A 12,508-nucleotide genomic window follows, 5' to 3' on the forward strand; every position below is an offset into this window, starting at 1 on the left:
GATTGTTAACGGCGTATTCAGGGGAAAAAAAAGTCTCTTTAAATAAAACAAATGTGAATTCTGAAACCTCATAAAAAATAAATAATACAAAAATACTTACGAGAGCAAAAATGCAACGCGGTGCTTATATACGATTAAAAAGTGGGGAGGTATAAGAACACGCAGCCGGTGCTAATACACAATCACTTAGCGATGTATAAGAACACGCAGCCAGATTTTGGCGGGATATCTCGGTTAGATTGGCGATTCAATCTCGGTGGCCGCTATAACAAGTAAGTACCAAAATAAGATTAAGAAATCTAAAATTAAAATTTTTACTTACAGAATTGAATCCATAATCATAGAAATGCGGCTTCTTTGAAAACTAAATTAAATTATAACTAAATTAATTAAAACATTCCACCTGCATACTAGAGTTACTGCCCATTCAATAAAGAGCCCACCAACGGCCGAGCGGTAAAGACGAACACTGGTAGTTCGGTCTGGTTGGCTGCATGGGCTTTTTCGTGACTTTCTGCATGTGTAATTTGCATACGTGTTAATTTCTCTTTAAAAGTTCTTCATGAAGGCATCACGTCCCTTAGGCAGATAGCCCTAGAGTACTTAGCTGTTAACATAGTTCGGTAACAACCTCTAATGCCGTTCGCAATGTTTATTTCTTCTTCCCCTGTTCAGCATGTGTCAGAATGTCCTTGCTTATCAGTTATACCTTCTCTCCAAGTAGTGCATTTCAAATAATATGTAAAAAAAGAAAATTGAAATGTAGTTTAAATTTCAGTAAAATAATAAAGAAATGCCTATAAATTTATAAGGTTTATTATATCTGATAAATATTAACCATATGTTTATTAGGTACTTGCGCATTATCCCGCTTGATCGATCAAGTAGCGCGATTTAGTGCCAATTATGGATGACCGTATCCTTTAATATTCCGCAGTAACGATGGCCACTGTTGCCGAAATTTCCGCTTGTGTTCGACGGGATAATATGTAAGTACCGTTTAATAATATATGGTTTAATACATTAAATAAATATAAATAAGGAAACGATTCTGTTAATTTCTTTGCATTTAATGTAATGCTTAAATGTAATATAATTTCAACCAGGTCTTAACCTTTGTTTGATGAGAACTTTTCATTACAGATTGAGTTACCAATATGAGTTGGATAATTCCATTTCTGAAACTGAAATCACCCAGTTAGAAACTTTCCACCACCTGAGAATCACTTCTCTAGCGACTAAAACAAATTATAAACATTTTAGTTACTTTTCAACTTTCCTATTCTAATTTTGCTCACCGGCGGTTCCTGAACACTGGTAGTTCGACCTGGGTTCGAATTTCGGTGAACAGGCTGGCTGTGGCGTTTTCGTAGTTTCCCTCATGTGTAACGTGGATACAAGTCAATTCCCTTAAGAACGTTCTCCACGAAGACATTCCTACTATTAGGCAGATGTATTTTGTGTGCTTTGCCATAATCAAATAAAAGCCCCAAACCCTATTCTGAACATATATTTCTCTGCTAAATTTATCAGCGCAATTAAAAAACATAAAGTATTTCTTCCGATGCATACTTTTCCCACGTAAACGTCTGTAAAAAAGGAAAATGTAGATTTTTCGAATACTGGTTGTCCTGAAATAATAAATTTAAATATATATATGTTAAAAAAAAATCTGAAAGCTTTCAGATTTTAAATTACGTCTAAAGGAACGTTTTTTTAACGCTTTGTGTGTTACCTTTATTTATTAAATATCATGTTCTTTGCACAGATACCATGAAATTCAGTTTAATAGCAAAATAATTTAAAAATGAGCATATCTTTAGTATTTCCGATACACAGTTCGGCGCGGCGCTGGAGATAAAAGGGTGTTTTTTCCTCCGTAGAGTGTTGCCATTGCTCGCTTTTAAATCGTTGAGTATTACTCCAAAATTCGTTAAAGTTTTACAAATGTGAAATCGATAATAAAGCAAATTTCAAATTTGGTCTTCCACATGTCCATATTTGTAGGCGGATTACATCATTCAAAATTCGATGGCTCTAGGTACCGTTGTTTTATCACAGTGCGAGAAATATTATACAGATTTTTCATTATTAGATTTATACATTATTTATTAGATTAGATTTATACAGATTTTTCATTATTTAATTTCTTCAAATATAATGCAGGACTCTTAACATTTGGTGGCAACTGTTTGAAAAGTGAAACGGACATTTATAGTGATTGAACGCAAAATCGCAAAAAGAAAACAATAGTCCTTTAGGGACAAAGCCTGTTTAGAATTAAAAAAAAAAATAGTAATACGAGTAAATCGAAGTTGATTAAAAAAATATTTGCTAGTGATCTATTTAATTTATTTTATTTTTTAGAATAAAAGTTTTCCCTTCCTCTGTTTTGAAATTAATTGCATCTTAACAGCTGAAGCAATGTTTTGATTTTGTTTCAAGTGCAAGATTACAAAGATAATTAGGCTTTCCAGAGCATGTTTCCATTCCATTTCCAATTTAATATACAAAATCTGGCTTTCAGCATAATAAATTCCATGGCACGATCATGCCTCACAAGAGCGCTGTGACATCTAGCATCAGAGCAAGCTCACGAAATTCGTCGTGGCAAGGAGGCAAGATTTCGCCTGCCGTTGGCAAATCTACCCCCCCCCCCCCCCGAGTTTTGAAGAGGAGCTCCCCGGAAGACGGGTTCGAGGGTCTCCACCCCCTTTCCCTACCACAGCCTCTCGAGAGGACTTTCAGCTCGCCGCATATTTAGAGTGTGCCCCATTCCTAACAGACACTATACATTTACAAGCATTCATTGCCTTCTCCGGATTCGAATACGTGCCTTTCGGTACGGCAGTCAGTCACTTACTACTATCGCGGTTGAGCGGCAGAATAATATGTGCCAAGTGCTATGGTGGAATACACAATAATCAACTTATTTTTTTTTACTATTGTGCCTAATTGATATGAATGACAGTACATTTAATTGATAATATAACTAGCATATAATTTCTATGGTCATTTGCAATTTATAAAGGATATTTTTAATACTACGTAAATATACATTATGCGTATAAATAATGTACCTGGCGTATTTTTTATGTTTATGATTTTTTTGCTTTTTGAGATTAAAAAAAGTAGTTTGTTGGAATTTTTAATGGTAAACCGATCTTTGGAAGTTTTATGTTATCCGTCCATCATTTGGTCTTCAGTCATATATAGTCTAGTCCTGATACGGATCATCGGGACTTAGCTACATTTGATTGAAACAAATAATCAACAAAATCGGCGGTTTCGTTCTTTATGGAAACGACTAGTAGGAGGTGTGAAAGAAGGCGAGTTGCGTATGATCGTCATCGTACCACGCGCAGTGCTGACATTAGCTGCATGACCTTCTGTAGCGAAACCGGTTGGTGGCACAGAAACCTCATCCGGAACAAGTTAACGGCGGTGCATGGTTCGGCCACCTACGCAGCTCGCCCCCGGAAATGCCCGCCCTCATCACCGACGTGGCCTACGAACGTGGACGGCGCGAAATGTCGTGTGCCTTGGAGATACTGAATGTAGGTTTTAAACCTTGTTTGAATAAATAAATAATAAAAATAATTTTTCAACAAATAATCATATTAAAATGTAAAATAAGTCAACAAAATCAAATGTTTCTGTAACCTAGTGCGTAATATATGATGTTAGAGATATCTTTTTCTAATTAGAATAACTCTTCAGATGTTTTTAAAATTGTCATTTAGATATATTACAAATTAAATACATTTAAAATTATGTAAAGTTTCTTATAATTATTGAAATCAAGTTAAGTTAATCCTAAAGAGTATTCGTCACGGTTGACCCACATATTGTTTATTACTGGTGCTTATAAGCCGATGTTAGCGGCTTGAATTTCTTGCCGTATAGTGTCTTTGAATTTGTCGATGCTACGAGATTTATGGCCCCACCAGTTTTCCAGAGGTTAAGACAAATGAATGCTGGAGGTTCGACTTGAGATCCAGGCGAACGGGTTGGCTGCATGGTTGGTTTTCTTGGTTTTTCCCATGTGTAACGTGAATACGAGCGAGTTTCTCTGAGAAAGTCCTTCACCAAGGCCTCGCTGCCCTTTGGCAGATAACTCTTGTGTGCTTTGCCATATTTAAATATCTTAACATGTACGTGTTGTTTTATTTTTGTACACTGTTTTGTTTATTTAAGAATTTATATATTTTTATTTTTGTACACCTTTTTTTAGGCCCTTTCCCTCCCGAATAAATATAGTCTGTAGGTGTTAGATCGGGATATTCAAATATCTTTCAAAGAAACGCTTTCAGTTTTGCATGTGAGCATTTGAGGTTGACCCTGATGTGCTGATCTAACGCCTGGTGCTGTTCTTTCGTTTTGGTTTATTTATTTGACTATGGTAAAGCACTCGAGGACCATCTGCCTAAGGAAAGGAATGCCGTCGTGGAGGACTTTTTAAGGAAAACTGGCTTGTAATCACCTTATACATGGGAAAACCACGAAAATGCCTATGCAGCCAGCCTTTTCGCCCGGAATCGAACTCAGGTCGAACCAGCGTTCAGCGCCTGTACCGCTCGGACGCTGCTGGGAGCCCTTTTTCTTTCTTTCGAGCTGGCCCACCAGCGGCCGAGCGATAACGTCGCTTAACACTGGTAATTCAGTCTGAGGTTCGAATCCCGCGAACGGGCTGGCTGCATGGATGTTTTCGTGGTTTTCCCCATGTGTAAACGTGTATACGAGCCAGTTTCCTTTAAAAAGTCCTCCACGAAGGCATCCCTCCCTTAAGGCAGATAGCCCTCGAGTTCTTTGGTGTAATCTAATAAACCAAACCGTTCTTTCGAGCTTGTTGAAAGGCGGAGCATTAAAAAGTGATTCTTGTTACACTAGTACTGTTCAGAAATGCTTTGTATTCCATGAGATTTAAGCGATCGCTTCAAGTAGTTAATGTACACGCTTGGAAAAAGTAATTGCAGAATTCGGAGAAACGCATTCACGTTTGTCTGGGAATGATGGGTAAGGCTGCATGGACGTTTCTTTGGTTTTCGTATGTGTAACATGGGTACGAGCCAGTTTGCTTCAGCCCTTCGCGAAGTTGTCCTCCCCTTAGCCTGGTAACCGTTAGCGTGTTTTGCCATAATCAAAGAAACCAGAAAGAAACCAGAACCAGAAAGAAAATGAAAATCAGAATTAATTAAAATTTTAAATTATGATTCGTATGATTTCTGAAATATGCCATTTCCCGAAGTTACATAATGTTTCAACATAATGCACCGTATTGCTGAACAATGCTGACAAACAATATTGATGTCCAAGACTCGATCCATATGTAAAAACGCTACGATATCCATATGTAAAAACGCTAAAGAGAGTCTACGTACACTGCTGGGGGGGGGGGGAAGGACCGTTCTGTATCTCCCGTTCTACTGGGCCGATTGACGAAATTCAAATTGCGTTTTTTATTTCTCGAAAGCGCGACTTAGGATATATATCAATATAGCTTTGTTCTGATATTGGTATATTGATACAAAATCGGACGTTTTCGGAAATAACATGCCAGTTTTTTCCGTATTTTGTTTCTACGACTCAAATTATTCCTAAATATTAAATTTTGTAAAATTTGGTTCGAAATTTACGGAAAAATTCAAAACTTTATCTTGGCGCAATATTTCCAGTTTGCGCCACGAATAATTCACTTGGGGAATTTCTTAATTTATTGCAACCTATTTTCCTTTCCCTTTTTACCTTGTGCATGAGAGGGGGAAAAGTTGTATATCGTCGGAAATTTTGAATTAAAAGCTCAATTTTTTTGCAGGTATGCTTAGGAATACATCTACTTTAAGATGGTGGTAAAAATTGTATATTTTATAATTCAAATTGTTTTCGAAAAATTAAAAAAAAAATAAATCATAAAAAATGGGTGAATTTCGAACTGTGAAAGAAGGAATCAAGTAAGTGTAATAAAAAAAGAGAGATTAATAAATATATACCAAATTTCTTTAACATTGAGGAGCTAAAATTTTGAGAGCTAATTAAAAAAAAATTAAAAAAATAACTACTTATGCGATTTTTACAGAACTTGGCAGTTTGGCATAATTTGAGTCGTAGAATCGGAATATGGAAAAAAATATGGCATGTCATTTCAAAAAAAGTCCTATTTTATGTCAAAATACCTACATTAGAACAATGCTACGTATAAATGTAATACATATACTAAGTCACGCTTGTTAGATATGAAAAACGCAATTTGAATTTCGTCTATCGCGCCAATAGAACAGAAGATATAGAACTGTCCTTTTTCTTTCTTTCTTCTTCTTCTTCTTCTTCTTCTTCTTTTTTTTTTTTTTTTACGTAGTGTTTATATAATGCATAGAAAAACTCCTTCCAACTGTTAACGCAAGTTAAATGGTTACTTGTTAAACGATCTAAATTTGATTGATTTGTGAATCTAATTTTTAACTAGAAAAGCATATAATATAATGTTTATGTTGGTTGTGTTACTGCTTTTGTTTCTGATTCGCGAAAGTAATGTTAAGTCCTAGGCCCCGTTTCACAAACGCGCCAATACCGCAAATTTTGTCTTCCGACTCTATGATAAAATTATTGCCGTAGTATTTAGGAGATAATTTTCACTATTTTGATAATTCCTGTTTTAAAGGAGGAAGATTGGATAGGACGCATTTTTAAGTTTCTTGCATCCTTATGCAAGCCGGCTCTATTCGAAAAGACAGAAATCTTCGTAATCGTGCTCCGGCACAAGAGAGTGCGCAAAAACTGGAGATAAGTTTAGCTTGAAAAAAAGCAAACTGCACCCTTATGCAAGTCTGATTTTTGTTCCAATTAGTTTATTAGTTAAGTATGGGTTGAAGTAAATCTTCGTTACCTTTATAAAAAACATACTTTGCCTGAGGGTGTCCTCCTCGCCCTTATGTTTTCATGAACCACGATAACTTTTCAGGTTGTGCGTCACTTCAAAAGGGGACTCTGGTATTTCGATAAATTAAAACTTATTTTTATCAAAATGGCAAACTACTATGCACAAAAGGGGTAGAATATACTCATTATTATTATTACTAATATTTCTTACGTAATCTTTTTTTGAGGGATCCCTTATGAATACAGACCGTAAATTGATTAAAATATTTTGTATTAAATCTTCAGTATGCGTTGGGTCTAATAGTTATAATGTCTAATAAGTCGCCTATTGGATTTTCTTTCGACTGTTAGTGTACATGTTTATTTCAAATATACGCGAGCATTTTTGACAAGTAGTAACGGAATGTATCGTATCACCTTACCGTGGCTTTACCTTTTTCTCTTTTCTAGTGTTTCCTAAATTTTTTAGCGTTGCTTTGTTCTGTGGTTTTTTTTCCCCCTTTCTTAAGCGGTACTCGATGATATCGTGATTTGCCATTTCTTTTAATATGAATGATCCCTTGACCTTTCTTCAGGCAATTCAGTTTTATTTTCTTTTATTCCTGCATTCTGTTTATAGGTCCTGATTTTCTGCATAGCTCTTGAGTCGATTTCCGTATTTAGTTATCGAAAACTCGATTTCGAGTGTTTTATTTATTATTAGTTAGTGTTTTGAAAGCGTGAAAATAATTCTGCGTACAACCTTCGAATTTTTGCTTGTTTTTTTCCCATTCAATTTACTTTCAGACATCCAGACAAAAATATTTTCTTAACATCGAAATTGCGGATACTAAACATATTGAAATTTAAATATCTTATTAAAAATACTGTTATATGACTTATAGTAATTATTAATTGAATTAATCAGTGAAAATCGGACTTGCTTAAGGTTGGGTATATCCTTATAAAAAATGTCGGTTTGACATAAGGATGCCGACGATCAGTTTCAAGTTAGAAAGCTGTAACATTTCTATCTTTTCGAACGCTGCCCAACTTGCGTATGAGTGTCACAGCGTTATGACGTGGCATTGTCATGGAGCGGTTCCGAATGGATTATTTACATTATGGCAATGCTAGTGAGGGCTGTCCGTCTAAGAGAAGGGATGTCTTTGTGGAAGATATTTTAAGGGGAAATTTGTTTGTATTCACATGGGGAAAAGCAGCCACCTTATTCGCCTGGATTCGAACCTGAGACTATCGCTTGGTCGTTGGTGGAAGAGAACGAAGGATTGGCATTTTAATCCAAAAAATTCAAGCTGTAATAAGGAACAGTTTTATATTATGCAGAGTTAAGTAAGTTTGACGTGTGGTAATAAAAATTTTGATCGATTTTGAAAAAGTTGCCAAAATTTGGGTTGTACAAACTTGTTCATCAGCGGCTGAATGGCTAACATCGCTCAACACTGCTACCCGGGTATGAATTCTGACTTATGAACCGACTGCATGGGGTTTTTCCTGATACGTAATAACTACTTTCATTTAGAAAGCCCTCTGCGATAGCAGCCCGTCTGTTAGGGAAGTAGTCCCATTCTGCTTAAGTATAATCAAATAAATCGAAATCGGAACAAACTTTATTTGAAACTTCAATCTTCTTATTTATTTATTTAGTTGTTCAAAGCTCGAAATTAGTTTGCTTGTAAAGCAAAGGTATTTGAGCACAATTCAGCAATAAATAGCCAGGAGGGGACAGAGCAGAAATCCGTAATTGAGCTTGGAAACAAAATTACTGTACGAAATTCATTAGTCAGAGTAAATACATTTCTTTTATAGAAGGCTCTATATAAGAAGGTCAAAAATTAATTTTAAGATTTGACCCAGACGATGAAACTGTTGAACAGAATTAAATAAAATTCTGTAGGAATCTTATGATTAGCTGTTGAAGTATGACGATCTTTTCACGATTACGATGACATGACGATTTTATGTCTCTTAACAGATGTAGACGTCTCGCTGCGTGGTAATTGATGTTGAAATTTCGAAGAAGTTGACACACCCGATATTGGGATATGCGCTGTGATCGTCTCGTTGTCAGCAAGGAGTTTTCGCCTGTGTGTTCTGTGAAGTGAAACAGGTGTTGCTATGGGCGATTTCACCGTTGCTACAGCAACCTCTTTCTGCTGGGATTTCTCACGGATAAGCGAAGAGCGCCTCGATAAACAAACATCCCCATCTGTGACAGAATGCCCTTCCTTGCCTTACCGGCTTCGCTTCTCTCCAGGTGTTGGATTTTTTGACAACTTGCTAGATGTTAATGGAAGTTGATGCAGTGCAGGCTTGATTGGCTAGTAATTTAATTGCGACCCGTATATTTGCAATGATTTTCGCGAATTGAAGATAAATTTTTAACAACTCGAAGCGCACGGACGTTTTTCTTTCAGTTTCTGTAGCATTTGTTTCTCATTTGATATAAACAGGCTTTAATGCCAATCGACGATGAATAAGGTATTTATCTACGCATTACAAAAGTGCATTGCTAAATTTAGTGTTAAGTTAATGAATGATATAAAAATCATTATATACCGACTTCTAAATTATATTTAACAATAGCTGCTGTTGTATGGCATTTGTTTCATAAATGAAACAATTTCGAATGCGCTAGAATAGGTGCATTGTAAAATTTCTAACTTGTGGATGCTGTTGTCCGCAACCAGAATAAAATGTAATGATGATGATGATTATGAAGTTTTGTAGTAAAATAGAGTTTGCAAGCATATATGTACATCAATTGTATTCAAATAGTAAAATACTCTTTAAATTATTTTCATGCTTTTCTTTCTATAATGTTTTGCATTCTTAAACAAAGTGCTGAAACAAATGCTGGAGTTTATTGTATCTTTTTTTTTTTAAAATTGAGATTGTTGCCAGCAGTGGATAGTATTGTTATTAAGAAGAAAAACAAAATATTTTTGTCATTTTCCATGTTAAAATATGTTTATATATTTAAAATTTTAATGGTTAATTTGGGATGTTACTGCAGTTATTCTGCCAGGAGTATTTTCTTCTCCATTGTAAACATAGGACCAATTACTTTTTCTTTATCATAACATCTTATTTTAGTTTGACATATCAACATTTGTAACTACATAAATGTAAAAATTAATAAATTATGAAATCTTATTTCATCTTCAACCTTGTTTTCTTCCAAGTTCTTTGTAACAGAGGGTTAAATTGCTGTTTGGATTGCAACCCATAAAAACGTTTTTTTGGGGGGGGAGGGGGAATGAAAAAAGTTATTGCAAATAATCTTAAATTTTATTCATTTCATAAATATAGAACAAAATTTTCTGAGTGCTACAGCTCATTTTAAGAAAGGAAGGTGAGAACTTTTAAAAAAATTAAAAAAAAAAAAAAAAAAAAAAGTGAGAGATACGGAATTTTTCACAATTTAACAAGTTCAAATGAAATATAAAATCGGTAAGGACTTAGCTTGGTATAAATTTTAGAGAACTTTTAAAAAATTTAAAAAGAAAAAAAAAGAGATCCGGAATTTTTCACTATTTAACAAGTTCAAATGATATATAAAATTGGTAAGGACTTAGCTTGGTATAAATTTTAGCATTGATTTAATACCAACTGTAAATTGGCATATAAAACTGTTACCGATTTTGAAGGCTACTCACGTACTACTTCTTCAGAAGCAAATACGTTTTCTAGTGAGGGCACAGAAAATAGCAAAATATTAGTAGTTGTCATATCTAAAGAAGAAATCAATGAATTATCAGTGTTCTTCTTTAGATCAATCAACTATCAGTGTTCAATCAATCAACTATCAGTGTTCAGCAATGTTAACCATTCAGCCACTGATGAGCAAGTTTGTATCAAATCTCTTCCATAATCAATGAAATTTTGGCGACCTTTTTCAAAAATCAGTCAAACTTTCATTATCTCATATCAAAAAACTGCTGTTTATTACAGCTTCAAATTTTGGAGAATGGTTATATCTATAAAATCAATGTATAAATGAAAAAAGTCCCATTTATTTTAAGATGTAAAAAATGGTAGAGGATAATAGTGATTGTGGATATCTTCTGTAGAAAAAAAATTTACCAGTTAAAGAAAAAAAAAATTTTTTTTTATAATTGTTGCAAACATAATGAAAAATTATGATTAAGAAAAAGGCCGACTATAATAATTAATTGAAGATTTTTTTTTTTTTCCTTTAAAAAAAACAATCTAGAATTTATATCTTCGATACAAAATTTTAATGCTCTCTTTTCCAAGAATTAAAATCAGAGGTACGATAGTTTAGGATCAAACTATGAATTTTAATTGTGTGCGCGCGTGTGTGTGTGTGTGGGGGGGTAATACAATCTGTAAGTTGAACTCGCAAAGAATTATGATTTCTTGTAACACTAATATTGGGTTAATAACTAAGTGATTGCTGATTTTAAATAAGAAGGGAAATTCAAAATTTTTACTTAAAAATATAGCTTTATTAAATAGGTATTATTCATTAATTTAGAAGTCAAACAACAAAAATCAGCATTATATTTTCAAATTTTCATAGGACTAGTTTCGATGGTTTTACTGAGCCATCATCCTCAGCTGCAAAAGCGCAAATGAACCAGATAAAATATAATGATTAGATAAGATAAGAAAACCTGCACAGGAGATCAGCCACTGGCGTCATCTGTTGATGAAACCAGAACTAAAACATAATTTTTTAAAGGCTGAAGGCAAAGATGGATTGGAATTAGGGTCGTTAACTAGAACAGAAAGATTTTTTTGAATGTGAATGCCTCTAGAAAATCCAGTTCACCAATGGAAGATGTTTTTTGAATAATTTTGGCAGCAGAAAAATTGAAAGTGTGATTTTTGGATAAAAAATGTTGGGGAACAGAAGACTTCTGTGTTTCCTATGCCAATGATTTAAAAATTTCGGAGTGCCTATGGTTCAAAACCATTTACCTCCACATCAGAGTTACTAAAAGCGAGCAGAAATTGGAAAAATTTGGCATAAGTGATTTACTTGATGCTCAATAGAGGGAGCCACAGGCTCGAGAAAGTTTAGGGATAGAGATGAGAATATAAAAACTTAAGTATCATAATTTTTTTGTAAGTTTTTAGGTTTTTAAAATTTTTTTTGTATTTTATATTTTATACTTTTTTTGGTTTTTTTTATTAATTTTTTATACACAGTACAAACACTAAAGCAAAAAGCGGATAGGAAAGAGTTTACGATTAATAGGCTCATTGGCATGTGGCTTGTGTTGGAGAGTGCAAATAATTAATGGGATCGCGATGAAAATATTCTTAGGCAGATTTAAAATCTGCGGGAGATGTGATTCTTAAGTAAACAGATTGATAACTTTGCTTGGAGATCTTGATTGCAGTAGAAAAAGATGGAATAAGCAATTATATGGCAGCTCGCTGAAGAGACTTCTGTGTTTCCTTTTTTCCTAACATATGCCTCATGTTCCTTAACGCGAAATTTTAAGGCTCTCTTAGTTTTCCCAATGTAAATTAAGCCACACTGGCAAAGAATCCTGGGATATGAATTCCTGGGGTTTTCTAGAGTAATTCTGGATTTTCTAGAGGCATTTCACATTCAAAAAAATATTTCTTTTCTAGTTAATGACCCTAATTCCAATCC

The 12,508-nt window shown here is 34.4% G+C and overlaps 1 protein-coding gene across 2 annotated transcripts in view; it reads left to right on the forward strand.

Moving 5' to 3' along the window:
• The window catches only part of LOC118181003 (xylosyl- and glucuronyltransferase LARGE1-like), a 160,896-nt gene that overhangs the window by 48,500 nt on the left and 99,888 nt on the right, over positions 1 to 12,508 (forward strand). Inside the window, exon 1 of one of the 2 annotated variants that reach the window (XM_035350081.2) lies at positions 9,098 to 9,357. The exons of the other annotated variant lie outside the window; for it this stretch is intronic. The gene's annotated coding sequence lies outside the window, so the exon portion shown is untranslated. Of the gene's footprint in view, positions 1 to 9,097; positions 9,358 to 12,508 lie in introns of those variants that run through there. 2 annotated transcript variants of the gene reach the window in all.

The sequence above is a fragment of the Stegodyphus dumicola genome, chromosome 1 (assembly GCF_044657685.1).
Source record: "Stegodyphus dumicola isolate Sdum_Otavi_A_Nest chromosome 1, ASM4465768v1".
Classification (NCBI taxonomy): domain Eukaryota; kingdom Metazoa; phylum Arthropoda; class Arachnida; order Araneae; family Eresidae; genus Stegodyphus; species Stegodyphus dumicola.